Raw genomic sequence first — 23,865 nt, 5'->3', positions numbered from 1 at the left:
GTGTGTGAGTGAGGTGTGTGTATGTATGCCTGTGTGTCTGTATGTATCTGTGTACGTATGTGTTAGTGTGTGTATATGTGTGTGTGTGAGAGAGAGAGAGTATATGTCTGTGTGAGTGTGCAGGCATATGTTAGTGTCTGTGTATTGTGTGTGAGAGAGTGTGTGTCTGTGTGTGTATAATCAACAAGAAAATCCCTATAAATAGACTTTAAGTCAATTGTAAGTATAAAGTACTTTCCCCTGGAGATCTTGAAATTTGTGGGAAAGAGCAATATGTTCATTCAAAATGCTGATAAGAATTTGCTCATAAAAACATTTGTACGAATTTGTCATGAGGTCATTACACAATGAATTCAGATTGCTGCTTTGCAACTGAAACTACCTCAATTTCAAATCAGCAGCTGCACAGGAAGTGCTTATCTAATGAGGGATAAGATACAGTCATTGTTTAAGACAGGAAAAACCTATCAGAGTACATTTACATGCCTGTGCATGTGCCTGTGTGCACGCATGTGTGCCTGAGCACCATGATGCTCATGTGGAGGTCAGAAGACCGTGTGGGAGTCAGTTGTTTCCATCCTCATGCGTCTTCTGGAGCTGGAGCTCAGGCCGCAGTGGCATGAGGCTGAGCCGCCTTGCCAGCACTGTGTTTGGCTTCTGAGACAAGGTTTCATACAATGCAGACTGGCCTCAAACTCACCCACTGCACAAGCTCTCTACTAACCCCCTTACCCCTGAACCCACCTCCAGAGTGCTGAGTTACACGTGTGTGCCAGCATGCCCAGCACACATATATCTCTAAGTATATTTTATTTAAATTGAAACTAAAAAATGTACATTTATGTACATATACATGACATAATAGTACATAAGTACAGGGTAAAGGGTGACATGATAATACAAAATGTTGATGAGCATTGCATGTTTGTCATCTCAGACTATCAAATATACCTTTGTGGGGTTTTATATATTGGGCGGATAAACCAGGCAGCAGACCAGGCCAAGGTGTTCCACGTGGGAGAGGTTTATTATGCGGGAATGGGGGAGCGGCGAAGTGGGTAGAAGGGTAGAGAAGAGCAGAGAGTGAGAGAGAGAGAGATTGGAGGGGCTGGCTTCCTCTTTATACAGAAAATGACGTCACACCAGTGAGGGCGGGAACTGAGCCAAGTGGATTGTGGGATTGAAGGTCGTTGTCCTGGCAACACAGGTCAAGGGTCACATGGTTAGGCGGGGCTTGGAGTGTCTTGGTGCTAACATTCCTCCCTTCTTGTTATTATAAAAGAAGGGGAGAAAAAGAGAGGGGAAATCAATGGTGAAGGGGGAATAGGGGCGTCGTGTCTCTTAAGCTACTTCCTGCTGTTTAGGGGTGTAGTCAGGGTATATCTGGTCTTCACCATTGGAGTCCATTTGGTGATCATCTATGGTTAGCGGCTGGTAGTCCTGTAACAGGAGCTGGTTAACAGTTTGGTTAGAAATTTTTTGTACTTGTCTCTGAAGGAAGGTAGAGATAAGATTGATAAAACAAGGAGCAAATAATAATGGCAGGAAAATGACCAAGAAAGGTGTTATGAGTGGAAGGATCCACTTCCATATGGGGTTTTCAAAGGTACCAGAACCAGATGTCTCATGGTTGCTGAAGTCTCTTATGTCTGCCTGTAGCTCCTGGATTTTATTTTTTACTATCCCGGATTGGTTGACGTAGAAGCAGCATTCTTCTTGTAGTAATAGACAAAGGCCACCTTCTTTAGCTGTCAGGAGGTCTAGTCCTTGCCGGTTTTGAAGCACCACGGCTGCCAAAGAATCAATCTGCTTTTGGATAGTAAGCACGGTTTACACCAAAGAGAAGAACAGAGGTGAGGTACAGGGTCATAGCAGCACTGGAGTTAGGGCAGCTAACGAAGGGTGAGGTAAGGTTACTTGGTAGCATCAGCAGAGAAGATGTAACTGGCACTTGCTAACTAGTTCCCAGAGGTACGCATAGCCAGCAATCTTTAAAGCACCCAGGTCTGGTAACATTAAGGAGCTGGTAGGCTGAAGTCAAGGTCTGAAGCATCAGGCGGAATGACAAGTTAGTATTATTCATTAGGGGTGAAGTCAGGGAAGTAAGAACCTTGGAGGCATGCTTGATTATCTCTCCTACCTTTTCTATGTCTAGAGGTGGAGCAATTGAGACGTACTTTCTCTGAATATGGATGGTANTTACTGGGGAACTAGACTGAGTTTTGCGGTAGATCTTACCAGTAACTCCTATTTCCCACATGGGGGTCCCATGGGTCACGGATGTAGAAGAAGAGTGTCTTGCGGAATCGATAGAAGAAGGGATTAATCCGTGTCCCTAGCATGTGATTCTCACAAGACCAGTATGGGAAGCTTCATTGTCCTGCAATGAAGGTCAAGGATCACATGGTTAGGCGGGGCTTGCAGTATCCTGGTGCTAACATGGGGGAATATTAAAAACTCCTTTCTAGTAATTTTCTTGAAGGCAGGGATGATACATTGGGAGCCAAGAGTAAGATCAAGGTGAAATAGATAAAAGTTACATATCAGAATATACTGTTTCCTGTATTTGCCCAAGCACACAGACTCCCAGTACTTTAATGGCTCAGAAGTTAGGGCCTCTCACTTTTGATCCATTTGCCAGCATTGATTCATGGATCTCTTTTACAGTTAGGCGGCAACAATTTCTGCACTATACAATGCTGCATTAAACATTTGAGAGATGCAAGAGCCATAACTATAGAGACTTCAGTGAGATAAATACACATGAAGATGTGACTCTATTGTTAGTTTCACAGAGTGACTCCAGCATGTGTTCTGTCATGCCCAGCAAGCTCCTGCCTCAGGGTTCTCCTACAGATGACTCAAAGAAAGCTGTTGAAGGCCCCAGAGTTGGGTTTTCCTACCTGGAGGAAATGAGACTCTTCAGGTGGGCTGAAAGGTGAACTGTATGGTCAGAGAGCAGCTGTGTGAGCTCAGGCAACTGTTCACAGTCACAGGCAGGGACTGCTTCCTTCCAGGAAGTCTGCAGAACTTGTCTTCATATCTGATAAACCCAACATTTTACAAAATAGTTAGAAAGACAGCCTTCAGAAAGCTGTTAGTTTGTGGTTTCTATTTTTTGAAATCAAGAACAATGTGATTTAATGAAAAAAATACAAAGGCGTCTCATTTTGTTATCTACCTGGATGCCCAGCATCTACATAAGAAAGGTGCTGATTAAAGTCCTTCACTTACAGGTGTGATGTACCACACACAGGTTAGGTTACAGACTGTCCTCAGAGGTGTGTCCACCAATCTGTCACCATCCAAACTGCAAGACAGTTCAGTTCCTAATACTATCACTTCCACAGAACCAGAACCAGAAGGTTAAATGTCGGACCCATAGGTCTATTCCGTCCATGTGTGGGGATCTCTGAGCACCGTCTTCTACATGATGCTGAGAAGTTTGATTGCTTTCAGAAAAGAAAGAAGAGAGTTTGGTTAAAGTCTTGACTGGGGCACAAATGTTTAGTTGAAAGTCAACACTTGGACAGGGAGCAAGAGGAAGATGCTGGAGGCCCAGCTTGCACAACAACTTGGGACAGTTCTGAGGCTCATGTCTACTCTCCGCTTTCCCCCTTTCTTTTCTCTTGAAACTTTTCTCAGAACCTGGCAGAGAGTAGCAATGCCACTCACAACATAGACACTTTAAGACAGGAGGAAAGAAAGACATTTAGTCAAAATCAAGTTGACTTTTTTTTTTAAAACTCCTCACATTCAATAAAAAAGAAATCTGAGTCAGACAAGAATGGATATAATATACTTTGAAAATCTGCTCAAGATGGACACACACACTCTTTACGATCTAAAATTCCACTCTGTATTTCCAGCATGAATACCTAAGTATAGTCACCAAAAGAATGAATTAAAATGTTTATGAAAGTACCATTCACAATACATAAAGATTGAAACCCTTTCAGTCTCTGGCATTTTGCCAGAAAAGCCAGTGAGAAGTTGGGGCTGAGGGACACATGGGTTATAAAGAGCTACAGACATTAAAAAGAAACCAATCATTTGCTTCAGGAGAATAGGAAAGGTGCCTTGAGGCTCTCTCAGAAGCTGGCCAGGCTGTAGGCGTAGGGTAGGAAACTCCATTGAGGAGTTTACCCTTAAGAAAGTGCCACTAGTACTCCTTTCTCCAACAGGCTCACCCAAGAAGTAGTTTCCATAGGATTTATTTCACCATAATCTGTGGGTTAAATGGTGGCCCGTGTCTGCTCAGGGCTTGGGCTCCTCAGGGAGGTGGGACGAAGTAAGTTCTTACTGCTTGTTCCCTAAGCTGTCCCCAGGAGGCATTGGGCTGTGAGAAGCCATGGGACCCTGCTCTGGGGGTGGGGGAACGCAGTCTGGGGTTCCCGGGGACTGGCAGAGTTGGGCTCAGGAGTCCTGGACCTGCATAGGGGCCGAGGACATCAGGTTCTCAGATTCTTGGTCATCCCAGATAACACTGGAAGCCTAGGAAGAGCTGAGAACAGAGTGGGGACCGCATGCCGGAGGGAGAGGAGCTCTGGCTGGGTCCCTGGGGGATGAGAGTCCTTGGCTTGCTTGGTAGGTGGCTTGGCTTGGTGGAGTCCATGGCTGGGAGCGCAGGGAGGCCTCCTGCTGGAGATTAGTTGCGGCTCTTTAGAGGAAGACCTGCTCCATTGTTCCTCAAGGAGGATCCCAGTGAGAAGAGATGGTCCGTGGTTTTAAAGCATTTATTATCATGGTGGAGAGTCGTGATGAGTGAAATCATACCCCACTTTCTCAGGGTGGGCCTGAGGTTAAATACCTTTTGCAGGAAGGAGTGTCTGGGGAGGAGTGCTTAATTGGCTAAGCCCATCAGGGTTTTAAGTACCTCATTCAAATGGAGATCTGTCTTGAGGCTACTTGACCTGTGGTCCTGTTCTCTACCTGTGCAGGGGCTTGGGACGTTGCCCTTACCTGACTGATGGACACAGAATTATGGAGAGCTGGGGTCCCATGTCAGGAGCCTGGTGTCTAAAAGTGGCAAATCGCCTACCATCCCTTGCAATATTACCTGCTGGGTCACCGGGGTTTTAAACCTAGCTCAACCAGAAACCAGGCTGCCTTTAACAGTCCCACAATCAGGTACCCAAACATTGAGAGGCCACAGTGGCTACGTTCTAAAGGACCTTTCTTACCACTCAAGCTGGCACTGTGCCTTGACGTGGGCCACATGATGCTGGTGTTTAAGGAATGGAAAAATGCATACACATCAAAGGAAAGCCTGAGAGGTCAGGAATGTGTGACAGAGTTGGAATCCATGTGCACGGGCCCTGGTAAAGGATCCCGAGAAGCTGTACGTGCAGTAGAAGCCCCACTCTTGAATGCTTTCGGAATGGTGAAGATATGGAGATTTTGCACTATGAAATGACCATAAGCCTTTGGTGGCCAGTCATACAGTCCAAGGTACAGAGTAAGACCCCATCTCAGAAATTAATTATGGCTTGATTCTGAAACCACAGTCTCACGTGCTGACCACGTGGCTCCTAATGTTGGTTCTCTCACGGAATGTGGTGGAAACTTTAGGAGATAGAGCCTAGAAGGAGGAGCTGGGCCATTTGGAGAATGCCTTTAGAAGTCATATCTGCTCCATAGCCCTTTCTTCTCCCTCTGCTTCCTGGCTGCCAGGGGTGGAGAGCACCCTCTTCCAGACACTCCCACCGCCAAGAGGTTCTGCCCAAGCACACCGACTGAATTCATGGACGAAAATAAATAACTTTTCCATTAAAGTTGTTCTCTGTTAGTCATTTGAAAACCAGACTAATGCTAATGCTATTCACATATTCAAAGCATGTTAGTTTAAGGGGTATTCTTGGTGACTGATATAGTGATTTTCCTGAAGAGCTGTAATGACTGGGGATCTAAAGAAACAGCCTGACGGAAAATATTGTTTCGTGATGTGTGTGATACCTATATAAATGAGTCACGTTGTAAGGAGACCAGCTGAGTATACATAATGAGTTCCAGGACAGCCAGAGTTACACCATGAGACATTGCCTCAAAACAAAACAGCGTAAGAAAAACTGTGAGTTGGGCATGGTGTTGAGCGCCTATAATTTCAGAGACTGGGAGACTAAGGCAGTTAGAACATGAGTTTGAAGCCGTCTACACTACATAGTGAAGCTCTGTTTTTGCATGTTTGTATATATCATATCTACAATCAACACAGAGAGACAATTACTTCACCTTAAAGAAACATACCTCCTCTTGCCTGTATGTGATTAGACCAGGTCTCATAATCTCTCAGGTCTCCCTAATTTTTAAAGCTGACCATTCAAATAAATACTAAGGGCCAGCTTTTCCATGGCTGTGTCTCTCAGCATTTCTCTTTTCTCCCCAACTATTTCTGGCTACATCTTGACCAACCCATAATATTATCATGCCAAGGGAGGATGAGTGACATATGTTAGCTCTAGGGAAAACTGAGCCATCAGGGAACGGTATCCTCTTCCCTCTACCACCCTCTCTGACTCTACCCAGTTAATGCTGACCTCTGGTGTTCACAGCATCTGAGAAACCGCTTACATCAGCTCATTTGGGTCTGGTGACTGTCTCTGCCCATCAGACAGCTATCTCAGGCCCCTGCAGAAGTGAGAACAAGAATCTCATTAGCTCTTCCTGTCCTTGGAGCAAATACAACACAGCAAAATACTTACAAATTCTGTGTCCAATCACATGTTGCTCACAGCTCAGCGCTTGGTATTTATAAATGTGCTGATCTGTGATCAGGTCCTAATCTGGTTCTTTTCTATAGAAAGAAAATTATAACAATAAATTCAATGAGTGTCCACGAGAACTGCCCAAATCACAAAGCTTGTTTTGTGTCTATTTAGAATCCACAATACCCTGCTTGAAAAACCAGCTTTGCTAAGCAGTAGCTGAACATCTGAGTTTAGAGCTGGGGAAGCCTCTACTTGGCTCACTATGAATATGAAACAGGTCTCAATTCCTAGAGAGTTCTTCATCTGTTCGAATCAAGCAGGGTCTTTTCTCTAGAACAAAAAACTTCACAGAGTAGCATTTCCCTCCCCACCCTCACTGTTTGTTTCTGAGGGATATGAAGAGCTGGTGAGGGATTCCTGTTAGATCAAACTGCTCAGCAATGAAAAATAATTAAAGACGAGCAAGCCAGTAACTACCCCAGTAGGAACTGGTCTCGACATGTCTCCACTGGGTCTCCAGTTCAGTAAATTCCCTTTGTACTTTCTCCAGCATCTTATTCTTGGGTCAGACCTTGCCTGGCAACTGGCTTAATGGATGGATAATGGAGAGGAAAGGCTGGCACGGGATTAGACTATCAAAGGGGGGTATCTGAAATTTAGTTCTTTCTGGTTTAACTGTGCTCATATGTAAAAGCTAACTTATGTCGGGACATTTGCTTCAACAAACATAGCTCACTAATGTGTATCATAAGTGGCATAAGATCCACTCACTGGCAGAGAGGCTGTAAAAGTGGGAGTTCTGTTTGGACACCCGTTACTGTTCACATGGGGAGTTGCTAAGAGTCAACCAGCCACAGATAGCCAGACATGTGTCGAAGCACTCCATCTCAACCATTGTGCTTCTTTGGCTGTGAAAACCTTCATGGCATAATTAATTTAAATAATCCTTGCTTCATAAAATGTCAAGAAGCTAATGCTGTGCTTCTCTGTGCATAGAGGACATAAGAGTCTCTCCCTCAGGTCGGTGCTGTGGGAGAAGGGAAGTTAGAGGCTGAGGACACACTTTTTTTCTCCAATGTTTTTGCCTGAGGTTAGCTGACAGCACCTACTTGTTTCCCAAACTTTCGGGCCCTTGTAGTATCTCCCAGCACACCTTGGTCTGGAGGACCAGTGATGCTCTTAGAGAGGCAAGGTTTCAGTATGCCTGCCCTATCCCAACCGGTCAAACTTATCTGTGCCTTTCTGCCTCCCCTCTAACCTTGTCATCGTATGCATTTTCACTTTCTGACTCCATTGTTCTTTAAGCCTTCCTGCTTCTAAAAAGTTCCATGTCTACTGCAGCCACAGGACCTCTGAGCTATTCCTTCTCCCTCACCCTTCCAGACCACCCTTCTTCAAGTGAATCACTCTACTAGCTTTCTGTGTCTGTATCTTTATTCAATGGCTCCTCAATGACACCACAATACCCAACTTAAGATCAAAGCTCACATCTCCCTCATTGCCTACTGCATTCCTACATTGTCCTTAGAGTTTTACTTAACCTTCACAGGTTTGCTTCGTTTCCTACAAGAATATTTGCTTGTTGTTATTAGTGATGTACTTCGCAAGTAGAATACACTTACCCACCAGGGAAGGAATGATTTCATAACCAGCCTGATAGCAGGGCTCCTGTCTTATTCTCTAGTCCTGGGCTTGCTTTAACAACTTCTCCTCAGTATTAGCACTTAGATATTAACTCTGTCCTCTTCTCTTGGGACATAGATCCTGACCCTGAGCTCCTGCCTCTTTTCCCTCCTATCGCATTCTGGCAGACTTGCCTTTACCACTCCATGGGCTTCTGAGTACTTCTATCCCCGGATACTCCCACAACCATAGCATTGTAACATGAGCTCTCATAAGATCATGTGTTGCCTACTCCATGTGATGATCATCAAATTCCTATTTAGGAGACTTTAATATAATATGAATCATGAAATCTCCTAGGAACAGAAAAAGAAGGGAATATGGCCTCAGCCTCAGATATCTGAAACTTAGTGACCCATTTTGGCTTACAGCTTAGATCTTTGATTCTTTCTAATCAGGTCTGCTTTTTCCTTTTGTTTGTTTGTTGTTGTTGAGTTGGTTTTGTTTGTTTGTTTGTGAGTTTTTTATTTGTTTTGAGAAAGAATCCACTATGTAGTCTTGTCTAGCCTGTATCATGCTATATAGACCAGACTGGCCTCAAACTCATAGAGATCTACCTGCCTCTACCTTCCAAGTGCTAGGATTAAACGCAAGTGCCACCATACCCTGTCTTTGGTTGGCAGCATCGAATGTGATTCCTGCCTCAGCTTCCAGTCTGTTGTGTTACAGGTGTGTGCCCTGTCCTTGGGAGTTCTGTCCATCTCTCAAGATGAAGCTCCTCTTTCAGGAGCAAATTATCTCTGCAATGCCTTCATACTATTCTAAGGAGCAAGAAACTCAGTCACTGAGCTCTACCACAAACCCTTTGTGCTGACTTTATTCCTATTGATCTTGGCTTTTGCCTGCCTTCAGGGATGCTACTTCCAGCCATAAACACAGAACATCCCACGTAAGGAGCCGCTCTTCCGTCCTCTTTCACCTCTATGTTATCCTTCAGCTATCAACTTAGGCAACACTAAACTTGTTCAAGCATCCCAGGAGTTAACTATCACAAGCCAGAAACTCCCCCTCGGCTCAGAAGTGGAGAAGGGCGGACCTTCCCTTGCTGCTTCTCTCTTTATACAGGTTACTGTCCTAACGCTTTTAATCCTCGCCTAGTTCTTCAATTATTGAAAAACATTCATTTCTCTGAAGAGCCTGCACATTCAAAAGTATCGTGAAATGGACTCTGTTTCATGAAACAGAAATCAATGGATGCTCAGAAGTCAAATCTGGATCCAGTGTGAAGGTGACCTAAGCCCAGGAGATACAAGCCCAGCAAATAATCCCCTCCCTGTCAATCCTGACCAGGTTGTAGTCACAGCCCCTAACATCATAGGTCCTTAAGTCCTCTGCAAGTAAACATGTGAGTCAAGAGCTAATGCTGTCTCTGTTTCTTTCCTTGGCAGGAATGATGGTGAGGAAGCCAGCCAGTGCTTCTATGTGATCCGAATGCCAGACACCAACATGGGGTCTAAGGTCAGCACCCCAGTCTGTTTGCATTCGTGCAAGGTGAAAGTCTGAGCACGGTTCACAGGCTGGAAGAATTCAGTTCAAGGATGTTCCAACGTCTTAGCCAAGTCTGTTCATTATAAGTGAGCAAAGCTTTTTACCAGCTCATTATAAGCAGGAATCAGCTTTCTTCTTGTATGGATCCTATTGAATGTTCCAATTCTGCCCCATCTAAGATAGTGGTTCTCAACATTCCTGACACTGTGACCCTTTAACACAGTTCTTCATGTTGTGGTGACCTCCAACCATAAAATTATTTTGTTGCTACTTCATAACTGTAATTTTGCTACTGTTATGAATCATAATGTAAATATTTATATTATAAATGCTCTACAGGATATCTGGTATGTGGTGCCCAAAGGAGTCACGACCCACAGGTTGAGAACTACTGGTCTAATGATTGGAGTGACAATGCTGACAGAAGGTACAGAAAGTTAGCCTGAGGTGTGGCACCGTTCTGGCTCAGCGGCAGGGCAGCATCCTGGCTGCTTGCTTCTCAGTCCAGGCTGATAAGAGTATATCCCATGAATGCTGAGCTTTCTTTAAAACGTTTTTTCAAACAGCATCTCTAGCAAGTTGACTGTAGCAAACATTCCCTAGAGAAGCTTTACTCTTGTTCTTCAGAGAACCCATCCCTCCTTTCAACAGTATGATGAGCTGTGTTATCATAGAGCCCAGGTTCTAAACTACCTGCTGCTCTTCTGCTCAGTTTAATGTTCTCTCTGGAGTAGTTAAACCTTCCTGCTCTGATGCAGACTTTTCTGGGGAAAGATTGTTTAGATTTTAAAGGTGGTCCTGGTCACTGTGGCCTTCTCAGCTCTCACAGGTTCTTCCATCTCATTGCTGATGCCTTCAGAGTGGCTAGATGCACCCCATGTCCATTCCCATCTCACGGTTGCTTTAATACCTTGCCTGTTCACAGGTGCTAGTTGGTCATATTGTCCAGAGTCACTGATGCTTAAACATGCCACTGATCCTCAGTGCCTACAACACCTGAGTCACTACCCACCTGCATCGTCAAACACAGACCATTCCTCTGCTTTGTGAAAAATCCCTATCTGGTTTCTATGGCTACACCCTCAGCACTCCACTCCCACCATGACACTCTATGCTCTCTCTACTCCATCTTCAGTCTGTAGTTTCCTCTCTCTTTCACTGACATGCCTCCTGATCTCATTCAAAGCTGCAATCATTACTCCTAAAGAGAACCATTCCTAACTCAGTTTCAGCTTTGGCATTGTTTTGGAGCTTTGGGGACACATTCCAAAGACTTGGTCTTCATCACCATGCAATTATCAATGCTGATGCCCTCAATGAAATCTTTAAGACAAACTCATTTCCCAGATGCTGTTCCTACTCTTTTGTCTTTTGCCATAATAAACGCCATGTGGGTATATTCATCTTTGCAGACAGAAGCCACTGTGTAATCCAGGCCTCCTTTAGTTAGCTAATCCTGTTAGCTCAGCCTCTACCTATTGGCCTTAACCACCGCCATCCTGGTCAGCGCCTTTGAATCCAGGCATCTGTTTCATCGGTGGTCCCTGTGAAACACGGTACCTTGTTCTCACATCCTCATCCTTCATCCACTTACACAGAGTCCAGCATTCTCCAGTGCAATAATCCTCAGTGCCTCCCTGGGCTGGCTGAAGTTCTCTCTGGTCGACTTGCAAGCCTTTGCCAGCCACCTCACAGGGCAGGAATGCTGGTCATGCTTTTTACTTATGGTTTCCTATAGGTTCACAAACCTCAAAGCCCTTTAAGCACCCTGGTTTGGTTTGGTTTGGTTTGGTTTGGTTTGGTTTTGGTTTTGGTTTTGGTTTTTCTCTTTTTGCTTGCTCTTTTTTTAGAAAGGGTTTCTCTGTATAGCCCTGGCTGTCCTGGGACTCACTCTGTAGACCAGGCTGGCCTTGAACTTAGAGCTGCCTCTGCCTCCCGAGGTCTGGGATTAAAGGTGTGTACCACCATTGCCTGGCTAAGCACCCTGTTCTTTTTGTCTAGAATAGTCTCGTTCTGCTACTTTGTCTGCGGATTGCTACTTCCTGGTCCACTACCAGCTTAACTGCCTCCCTACTGTCGCAAGTCCTTCTTTTCAAATCTGTTTATTCGTTGATTTATTTCAGGGGAAGTTGCAATGGCATACACATTTGGAGGTCAGAAGACAACTTTCAGGAGTTGGTTCTCTCCTCACACTGTGGATGTCTTGAGATGAAACTCAGGTGATTAGCTTGGTGGCAATTGACATTACCTGTTGAGCCACCTTTCTTCCTTTCACCATGCTTTGCATTAAAGTGTGATTAGCAGAGTCCAGATTGTCGCTGTGTTCCCCTGGATCTCTGTACTGTGGAAATTTCCAGAAGTTTTATCACATTCAGAACCTGACTCATTGCTTGACAGACAGCAGGAATCAGGGAAATGATTTGCTTTGGTAATATTTCCTGAAGCCTCATCACTTGCTGAGTGCTTTCTCCAATGTTGGCAATGCACTAGTAGGGAGGTCTTAGACCAGTCATCACCTGAGCAGAGTTTCCAGTTTGTGGGAATTGCAACAGACAACTACAAATAACATCAGTGCACCCAGTGCCTTTCAACATTGATGACAATCTGGGTTCTTCCAGGTACAGCTGGGCTTGCAGTTGCATTGTTAGGCAAGCTCAACAGGACTGGAAATGAGGGTAGCATTTGCTGGCTTAGAAAACAGGGAAGCGGGGCAACTGTTAGTGGCACTATAGCTAATGGAGTTGATGCTGAGATTTTCCATAAAACCCTCCCTTAGGAAGACAGACATTGCAGGCTGCTTGCTAATTCTTATTTTCATAGCTTGGTTCCTTGATTCACAGGGCTAATTTGCCTTTAGCATTTGTCTTACTTGAAAGCACCACAATATGATTGCTAACATGCTCAGGTTAAAAGGACCGAGACAAATCATGACAGCAGATGGTGGTTGGTGTACCCCAAACTGTGATCAGGATTAGAATCACTCCAAACAGCCTAGCGACATTCCCAGGCGTGACTGGAAGTCTCAAGCAACTCTTTTTCTACAACCTCCTCTCACACAAATCGGAAGGCTCTGGAACACGACAGCTTGTCTGTTTTTCATGACTGTTAATGAGAACTCAGAATTGAGAGCTCTTTGCAGTTCTTTCCTGGTCTCCATGGTGTCTCCCATTTGATCCGATCCCCTCCTGGCATGATGAAGAGTGTTGGCAGCAGTTCCAGTCTAATGTTCCAGTTAAGGCTTTCCCCCAAAATACAACACCATGTCCTCTGGCATCCTCTGCCCTCCTTTTCACTGCATAATTGGGGTTTCTTTGCTGTAGACATCGTTTCTTTGGACACAAGAGGTCTTAAAAAAACTATGTGTTATAGTGAAAGTGATGGAGAATAAAGTTAAATATTGTAATAATTCATGAGATTTGGCTTCTGGGTTCTTCCAGGCACATCTGGGTTTACAGTTGCATTGTTAGGCAAGCTGAGCAGGACTGGAAGGACAAAGCTGGAGATGTGGCTTCAATAGTTGGAGGGGGTTGCCATCTTTAAGCCATGGCAGGAGTTGTACTCAGATCCTATGCCTAGCCAGTCTGTGAAGACGATTGCCATCCCCACTGTGAGCAGAAGAGAGAGAGAGTCAGGCACCATGAAAGTTGCTGTGGTTAAAGAACGGAACAGAGACTGAGATATGGTTCCAGCTGACACTTTTTATTATTAATTCTAGACTATTTCAGTATATACAATGCCTTGATTGTGGGTGATATTTCTATTCATCTGCCATGCCGGCTAGTGCACCTCTTTACCAAAGCCTTGACTTTAGTCATTGTCCTTCCATTTCTGTTCTACAATTTTGCTTCCTAACAGTTACCGGATAGTGTGACAGGTCACCCTACTTGTTGTCATCTTCTGTGTCTCTTTCTGGGTTCATCTGGAGGAGAGAGTGCATGAGAGAACTCAGGCAGGGAATCCAGCTTCTTCATCATTCACTTTACAGTCGTCTTGTCTGAGAAGAATAAATAGTATAGTGCAGACGTGTGACTTAACACACTAAGAGGATGTGCTGCGAAGCACTCATCATTAAAATGGAATTCCAGCTATCAAGAAAATCCTGGACAAATGACCACAAAGTATTTCCACTACGGGCATTTCTGGAGCACTAATTATACATGACAAAGGTTGACCAGGGCCAAGCAGTCTACAAACACCACATTTCATTCCTGTAAAACTTATAAAACTAGATTTTATTTTCCTGTTTCAGGAATTTAAAAAAGAAAGAGGGTCATCAGTTTACCTGAAGGTCTCAGGCCAGGAGCATTAGCACCAGATTCAGATCTAGGTCTATGGTTTATAAAACATGTGTTGTTGTTATCTTTTCAAAATTATAATTCCATACCTATGGAGTATTTTATAAAGTAGACATATTCTGTATGTAATAATTGCCTTACCCATCCTCTTAAATGTTTATCATTTATTGCTTCTTTTGCAAACAATATTCCCCCACCTCAGCCTTTGCAACAACATTCTACTGGGTGTTTCTCTAAGTTCAACTGGATCAGATTCCAGAAACAAGTCAGACTCATTTTTTGTTCTTTCTCCCTGACTTCTTTCACTTAGAGTTACCTAAGTTTATGAATATTATTGAAAATGACAGGATTTCATTCTTTTTAAAGGCTGGATCATTTTCCATTGTATAACCACAGCATTATCCGTGGGTTTGCTCTGACGGCACTCATGGGGAATCTAATGGGCTCATGTTCTCTGTGCCCCACTCTCTAAACAGTAGCTTGCTGCTGGAGACTTAGCAGGAAAAGCAAACCACAAACAGGTTATCATTTTTGAAAGGCAGAAAATAGGAAGAAACACATAAAACACACGGAAGACCAAGTTCTGAGTGTATGACAGCAGTGTCCAAAAGTGTCCTTTGATACAGTCACAGAGTGAGAAAGATGAGAGGACGACAGAGACTGGAAGAACACTCAGAGAGAGCCCGGGCACAGACAGGGACTCTGGTGTAAGCCCAGGCATGGTTTCCTGGGCAGTCTGGGCTTTCTCCAGCGTTCCCTCAGGAGCACCCCTCCTTGTCTGCCATGTGACTGCTTGATGACCACTTTATTAAACCTGCTTGCTTTCTTAAACACAGTCTTCTTTCTCTTCTCCATCACTGCTTGCTCACAAGCTTACAAAAGTCGAAACAGTATAATAAAAATTCCAACCAGGGGGCTCAACAATCTGTAACAGGAGCAAATATTACTTTGGAACAAATATTACAACTGATAAAGAAAAATATTTTTTTCCAGATCTTTGTAGCTCTATGTAGATATAAGCAAACACAAGACTTTTCTGGAATGTCTTAGTCATTGTGTGTAGTAGGAGCACTGTGTATACAGGGCAGGCTCCAAGGATGCAGGAGGTTTTGACTATCAGAAGGCATATGCACAACTCCCCCCACCCCCAACCCCCCCAAAATCTGATAATGCTCTGAGGGCTAGTTACAAATTTATTGTTTGGGACTAAAGGTGTAGCTCAGGATAGACCACTAGCCTAGCAAGCTCCAAGCACCAATTATATCCCTAGCAGGGATGCAAGGGAGCTGTTGATCCTGTTGCTGTCTCACGGATTCATCTAGTCAGTTCTTCCAAAGTCAGATCAAAGTGATCTCTTGGGGTAATCATAAGACGAGCTGTCCAGAGTTTGCACGTGTCAAACCCCAGCTTCTCAAACTATGGGATCACGTTACCAAACACCGGCTGGTGAAACATTTGGCAATTAGAGGTTTCAGGTGCATAATTTGAATACAGAAAAGTTCTTTTAGCAGCAAGTGCCTGATGAATGAAGGTGTACCTGGAAGTCTCCTCGTGACCACTGTTTCACTTAACCAAAGTCCTGAACACACTACGGTGTACTCCATGCTGAGCACCAACAAATGCCAGCTAGGACACCTCAGCTCAGGGCTATTTGAATTATGACTTGTAATGTTTTCATGGTATATACCAAGCTTCTGTTCTTAGACAGACACTGGTCTAATGGAGGAGAACAGACATTAGTTTCCCAACCCTCATTTTTCAGCACCTAAATATCAAGTTAACTAATCTTGGGATGGCGTTATGTTCTCGTGTATGACTTTAAAAGCTGACGTTTCCACTTGCTGAGTGGAGTTTCACCAAAAAATTCATTAGACGAATTTTGGCTTGTAACCAGAACAGAATTTCCAGCAATCTCTGAAATGGCCTTAAACATACTTATGTTGAAGCCATTTCTTATTTATTCTTATGAATAGGCATTCTCAGCATTGATGATTATAAACTCAAATGATAGATTAACTCTGAAAATGCTTAAGAAGATGTGCATCCTACAGTAACAAATATTCAGCCAGGATTTGGTTATTTATGTAAAAGTAGTTTTATTAGTTTACAAATTTTCTTTAGTCTTTAAGATAACTAAAATTTAATGTCTATTAATGAATTGCTTTAAAACAAGTTTCTTTATGACTTACTATCAATAAATATTTAATTTGTATGCCTGCTTGTTTGTTTGTTTGTTTGTTTGTTTTGAGACAGGGTTTCTCTGTGTAGCCCTGGCTGTCCTGGAACTCACTCTGTAGTCCAGGCTGGCCTCGAACTCAGAAATCCATCTGCCTCTGCCTCCCAAGTCTATCACTGCCCGGCTTAAAGTATATTTTTTATACTCAGAGTTATATAATGTTTTTCTGGTTGTTAGTGAAAAAAGTTTAAGAAACTCTGCATTAAATGATTGTTGGCAAATATTATCTTATACTTTAGTGTTTAATGCAGTTTAGCTGTACCAGTGTTCTATGTCTAAAGAATGAAATGTCCCATGAGAAACTGTGAAGGCTGAAGGGACATTACCCCATGTGGATATGTGGGCGGGAATGTCATTCTGAAATATCATTCTGGATATATATGTGTGTGTGTGTGTACTGTGCGTGTGTGGTTAAAATTACTAAAATTCAGGAAGATTCACTTGTTGCTCTTCTTGAGGACCTAAGTTTGGATTCCAGCGCCCATGTTGTCTGTCTTACTACTCCTATAACTTCAGCTTCAGGGGACCTGGTGCCCTCTCCTGCTCTCTTCACACACACACACACACACACACACACACACACACACACACGGAAAATAATAATAATCATTATTATAGAAATATACTGAAAGACTAAATTAACTGGTCTATTCTACTGAACAATTAATTGTGGGAGCTCCTGATTTAGATTTTAAAATTAACTTTGAATCTCTGCGTCTGCCTGGTTTTGTCTTCCACCTTTCACATCTGTCCTCCTGCTGTCAAAGTCTGCTCTGCATCAGGAGAGAGGCTGAGGGGGAAGAGCACTCAGTGCCCTTATGGGGGGCAGACACACCCAGAACTCCAGTTTGCGGTGATCCGATGCCTTCTGGTCCATGAAGGAAATCTATACACATATGGCACACGTATGTATGTAGACATATACATACACAGACATATGCTTGAGCAAAAAAAGATTTAGAAAAATTCAAAGAGAGTGTTCTAGAAAATCTTTCCATGTTTAATATTTCTGAACACTTCTTTTTATATATGACAAAAATTAATTTAAAAAGTTTTGGGCTCAGTAGTGGACGACTGGCTTACGCTCCTATACCTTCAGCTGCAGGGGGCCTGACGCCCTCTGCTGTGAGGTACTGAGTTCAGTGCTTAGCACTCAAAGTCAAAAGTGTAGGTTGTGTAGATTAAAACCCCTCAGGGTGATGCGTACGGATCAGAGCTGTCTAGGAGGTGTGGAACGGTAGGCTAACACCCAAATTCCCTCAGTGGTACAAAGGTTCTCTAGCTCATTCAGAGCTGTGTTTGCACACTGTTGCTTATTACATTTAGCACCCTCCAAAGATGCTGTCCTCCACATCCTTTTCCCAGTTAATCCCAAAGATGTGAGAAGGACCACCCACCATTCCTAATCATCACTGCCAGATTATTTAAAGCAAGTGATTATTTAAAACAAGCCCCTTTGTCCCCTGGCTCAGTTCAGAAAGGCTCTGAACTGGAAGGCATGGCAGAGGCTTTGTCTCCCTGCCTGCACTCACTCCCTCCCGCCCCCCGCTGGGGCCTTCCCACCAGGCCTGGGTAGAGATTTCTGTGGAAAACCTCTGGCACCCAGGGCCACATGTTCTTTTGCTTTAGGATGAAATGTTCTATAAATATCTGTTAGATCCATTTGGTCCATAACTTCTGTTAGCTTCAATGGGTCTCTGTTTAGTTTGTGTTTCCATGATCTGTCCATTGATGACAGTGGGATGTTGAAGTCTCCCACTATTATTATTTGAGGTACATTGTGTGCTTGGAGCTTTAGTAAAGTTTCTTTTATGAATGTGGGTGCCCTTGCATTTGGAGAATAGATGTTCAGAATGAGAGTTCATCTTGGGAGATGTTTCCTTTGATGAGTATAAAGAGTCCTTCCTTATCCCTTCTGATAACTTTTGGTTGAAAGTTGATTTTAATCAATATTAGAATGGCTACTCCAGCTTGTTTCTTGGAACCATTTGCTTGGAAACAGTTTTCCACCCTTTTACTCTGAGGTAGTGTCTGTCTTTGTCACTGAGGTACATTTCCTCAGCAAAATTCTGGGTCCTGCTTATGTATTCAGTCTGTTAGTCTATGTCTTTTTATTGGGGAATTGAGTCCATTGATGTTAAGAGATATTAAGGAATAGTGATTGTTGCTTCCTTTTATTTTTGTTGTTAGAGGTGGAATTATGTCGTGTGTCTATTTTCTTTTGGGTTTGCTGAAAGAAGATTAATTTCTTGCTTTTTCTAGGGTATAGTTTCCCTCCGTGTGTTGATGTTTTCCATCTATTATCCTTTGTAGGGCTGGATTTGTGGAAAGATATTGTGTAAATTTGGTTTTGTCATGGAATATCTTGGTTTCTTCATCTATGGTAATTGCGAGTTTTGCTGGGTATAGTAGTCTGGGCTGGCATTTGTGTTCTCTTAGGGTCTGTATGACATCTGCCCAGGATCTTATGTCTTTCATAGTCTCTGGTGAGAAGTTTGGTATAATTCTGATAGGTCTACTTTTAATTGACCTTTTTTCCATTACTACTTTTAATATTCTTTCTTTGTTTTGTGCATTTGGTGCTTTGACTATTATGTGATAGGAAGAATTTATTTTCTGGTCCAATCTATCTGGACTTCTGTAGGCTTCTTGTATATTCATAGGCATCTCTTTCTTTAGGTTAGGGAAGTTTTCTTCTCTAATTTTGTTGCAGATATTTGCTGTCCCTTTAAGTTGGGAATCTTCACTCTCTTCTATACCTGTCATCCTTAGGTTTGGTCTTCTCATTGTGTCCTGGATNTCCTAGATGTTTTGGGTTAGGAGCTTTTTGCATTTTCTTTGACTGTTGTGACAATGTTTTCTATGGTATCTTTTGCACCCGAGATTCTCTCTTCTAGCTCTTAGATTCTGTTGGAGATCTATGTCTCCTGGTCTCTTTCCTCGGTTTTCTATCTCCAGGGTTGTCTCCCTTTATGATTTCTTTATTTTTTTTTTCCCCATTTTAGATCCTGGATGGTTTTGTTCAATTCATTCACCTGTTTGGTTGTGGTTTCCTGTAATTCTTTAAGGGATTTTTGGGTTTTCTCTTTAAGGGCTACTTCCTGTTTACCTGTGTTCTCCTGTATTGCTTTAAGGGAGTTATTTATGTCCTTCTTAAAGTCCTCTATCATCACCATGAGATGTTATTTTAAATCAGAGTCTTGTTTTTCTGTTGTTTGGCGGTATCCAGGGTTGCTTTGGTGGGAGAACTGGGTTCTGATGATGCCAAATAGCCTTGGTTTCTGTTGCTTATGTTCTTGCTCTTGCCTCTTGCCATCTCATTATCTCTGGTGTTGGCTGGTCTTGCTCTCTCTGACTGTGGCTTGTCCCTCCTGCTTTCTGTACTCTCTGGGAAGAATTTGGGTATTGAGAGCGGTGGCACAGGGTCAGCTCCAGGGTGCAGACAGAAACCAGAAGTATCCAGTCCCCGGGTGTTCTTTGGTTCCTGTGTCCTGATGGCTCTGGGCAGGTCCCTCTTGGGCCAGGAATCTGAACTGAAGTTACCACTGTTACTGTGTTACCTGTGCTCACAGGTATGTCAGCACTCCTTGGAGACCAGCTCTTTCCTGTCGGTAGTTGGGTATGGAGCTCTGTGGCACAGAATCCGCTCTGGACACAGACCTGTTGACTCATTCCAAGGACCTCTTGGATAGCTCTGTGACATCCACCGGTAGAACTGAACAATGCAGAAGTCTCTCTGTGCTTCATCTGTTCATGCAGAATATTTCAACCAATAAAAAATAGTCTGTAGTCCAAATCACCAACGATGGTCAGCAGCAGCTGTGAATGAATGGAAATCCAAGGCTCTAGCAGTTGCTCAGTCCCACAAGGCAAGCAGGCAAAGAAGAGAGCCAGACTTGGAGATCTTACAGAATTGACAGGAAAATAAAAGAGAAATAGGGAAAAACAAACAAACAAACAAAAAACAGGAAAAAGAGAGGCAAGGTCACCTTGAACTCTGTGTGTCATAGTTCAAATCTGGTATATGTGCATCATGCACAAATAACTCTCTACTGCCTTTCTCTTGGCTTGTCTCAAATTTTGGACCACTCCATCTCTGACTACCATCAGACATGTGTCTAAACTCTAGCGCTGTGGCTCTTACAGTATGGTCCCCAACTATCAGCACCTAACTGAGAACTCATTAGGAATGAAAATTATCAAATTCTGGAAATGGGACCCAGAAGTCAAATTTTAAAGAAACATCCTTTGTGACCCTGGTGCTTGATTTGGTATTATTCTAGCTGCAATGAGGCAGAAAGAAGTACTCTTTGGCTCCCTCAGTTCCATGATGGGAGCAATGCCCAGTTGCTAGGGGATTACTAAAAGACAGGAAGGATGTTTGAATGTTGAATAGCAGAGAAACAAAGGAAAGGAAGGATGCTCAAAATCTGAACAGCAGGGCAACAAAGATCCAAAGCAGCATATATACTCACGAGGTAAGCTTTGTAATCCTTACTTTAAGGACAGTGGTAACATGTAAAAATTATGCAAAAGAATAGAAAATAAATAACATCTACTAGGTGATAAATATGAGGAGAAATTTTTTTTAAAAAAAGTCTTTCTTCACTTCCTCATCTGCAATAATAACTACTTGATATCCATTACAGTTCCAGCAACATGAACATGACTTTGTACTGGAAAATCACTCATTTAAGGAGCTTTGGTCACTGGACCATGTGAGCAAGGCATTGTCTGTGCCACAGGTGAGTATGGGTTCAGCTTCTCCTGGCAGCTGATATGCACAGTACTAGGATTACCACAGAGATATTTGAGAGTACATTTTCCTGTGTTTTGAAACAGCATTCATGTAGCATAGGCCAAGATAAATTTACTTTATAGAAGCAGAGAGAGACCTTGAATTCCTGCTTCCCCTGCCTTTGCCTCCCAAGTGCTAGGATTACAGAAATGTACCAGCTCCTCCCATGAAAACATCTGATTTGATTCAGCTGGTATTTCAAAATGGCCAGCAGTTCCACCGGACTGTGTCAGTCTCTGAATAAATGAGATCATCTCTATGGTTCTTTATCTTAAAGTACAGTAAGTCACCTTTCTATCTCAAAACTGTAACATCGTTACTTGGCTAATATTTGTGACATTTTTGTGCCCGGCATCACCTTTAGTTCATCTATATTAATGTACCTAAAACTGTTTTTTTATTCAGTATTTTTTATTATGTTTAATTTAAATTATTTTATTTATTTACATTCCAGTAGTTGGCCCCCTCAGTCCCCCTCCCACAGTTCCTCATTCCATTCCTCCTCCTGTTGCCACCAGATCTTTTCCTTTCCTGGGGCCTCAAAGATTATGTACATCTCCCTCTGAGCCCAGACCAGGCAGACCCCTGCTACATGTGTGCCAGGGACCTTAGGCCAGCTCGTGTATGCTCGTGGTTGGTGGCCCAGTCTCTGGGAGCTGCTTGGGGTTTGGGTTAGTTGAGACTGCTGGTCTTCCTCTGTGGTCACCCTCCCTTTCAGTGTCTTCAGTCCTTCCACTAATTCAACCCTAGGGGTCCCCAACTTCAGTCCAATGGTTGGTTGTAAATATCTCCTTCTGTCTCAGTCAGCTGCTGGTAAGGCCTCTCTACCATGGACAGCCATGCCAGGCTCCTGTCTGTAAGCACATCATAGCATCAGTAAACAGTGTCAGGCCGTGGTGCCCTCCAGTGAGTTGGATCCCAAGTTGGACCTGTCATTGGACCAAGACTTCAGTCTCTTCTCCATTATTGCTCCTGCAGTTCTTTTAGACAGCAACAATTCTCAGTCAGAAATTTGAACTGTGGGTTAGTAACCCTGTCCCTCCACTTGAGGCCCTGTCTATCTACTAAAGGTGGAACCTGCAGGTTCCCTCTCCCCAATGTTGGGCATTTTGGCTAAAGTTACCACCAATGAACCCCGAGAGTCTCTCACCTCCCAAGTCTCTGGTACTTTCTAGAGGACCCCCTCCCAACTCCCGTAGAATCTGTTTATTTCCATTCATTCCTTTGGCCCTCTGGGCTTCTCTCCCACCCCTCCCCTCACCCCATATCTAATCCTCTTCCTCTTCTTCCCCTCCACTCCCCTCCCCCACACAGGTCCCTCCCTCCCTCCCTCTGCCTCCCAAGATTATTTCCTTCCCTTTTCTAAGTGGGATTGAAGCATCCTCACTTGGGCCTTTCTGCTTGTTACCCTTTTTATAGTTTGTAGGCTGTATCCTAGGTATTCTATATTCTTTGGCTAATAACCACTTATCGGTGAATAGATACCATTCATGTCCTTTTGGGTCTGGGTTACCTCACTCAGGATGGTATTTTCTAGTCCCATCCATTTGCCTGCAAAATTCATGATATCCTTGTTTTTAAAGCCGAATAGTACTCCACTGTGTAAATGAACCACATTTTCTGTATCCATTCTTCAGCTGAGGGACGTCTGGGTCATTTCTGGCTTCTGGCTATTGCAAATAAGGCTGCTATGAACATACTATGAACCTTCAGTTCATCTATATCAACGTCCCTAAAATTTTAAAGCATATAAAGAACTCCTAAAACCAAAAGTTTGAAAGCTGCTATTTTAGTGAATATATTGGATACTGTTGTCCCAGAAAACAGTGGAGTCCCAATGCTGAATAAGTGTAGAGAGGTCTCAAATGTCACCATTCATCCTTCCAGAGAGCTCATCATGTTGGGCCCGGCAGGACAGAATAGTCACTCTTAACAGTTCTTCATTCTGGAGATGGTTCCTGGTCCCCATACTGGAATTCCCCTACATATTCCAGTCCAATAATAATTCCAGTGCTTCTCTACAAAAAAATCTAAAATTCTACAAGAACAACAACAAAGCTTTGTCATGGTTGATCTAGACGGCCAACTTGACACACCTGGAAGCCTGCGCCTCAGTTAAAGAATTGCTTCCATCAGATTGCTCTGCAGGCATGTCTGTGGACCACTGTCTGGCTTGCTAATTGATGTAGGAGGGCTATCCTACCGTGGGCACTACCATCCCTAGAAAGGTAGGCTTGAGATGTGTAAGAAAAGTAGCTGAATGTAAACCTAGGAACAAGCCAATAAGGACTATTCCTTCATAGTTTCCCCTTCAGACTCCTGCCTTGGTTTCCACTAATGATTAACTAAAATCTATAAGATGAAGTAAATCCTTTCCTCCCTAAGCTGTTTTTGGTCATGGTGTTTATCACAGCAAAAGAAACCAAACCAAAACAAACATCAACCAATAAGCTTCAAGTTTTTAACTGGAGATTATAAACAAGACAACTGAACAAGACACTAGAGAGAGAGAGACAGGCTGGACAGTAGAACCAAAGCATTTAGTGATGACTTAGTTAATTGTTATCTCAATCCTGGGCATGGTAACTTGTATGTTATCCTCACAGACACACAGCACTACCCAGGAGCCACCTTACAGACATGGTACCTCAATCCTGG

At 43.3% G+C, this 23,865-nt stretch overlaps 1 pseudogene; it reads left to right on the top strand.

Moving 5' to 3' along the window:
- The window catches only part of LOC110320184, a 102,184-nt pseudogene that overhangs the window by 5,587 nt on the left and 72,732 nt on the right, over positions 1-23,865 (top strand).

This window comes from Mus pahari, chromosome 4 (assembly GCF_900095145.1).
Source record: "Mus pahari chromosome 4, PAHARI_EIJ_v1.1, whole genome shotgun sequence".
Lineage (NCBI taxonomy): Eukaryota > Metazoa > Chordata > Mammalia > Rodentia > Muridae > Mus > Mus pahari.
Note: the sequence above shows the minus strand (reverse complement) of the source record. Positions and strands in the feature narration are given on the sequence as shown.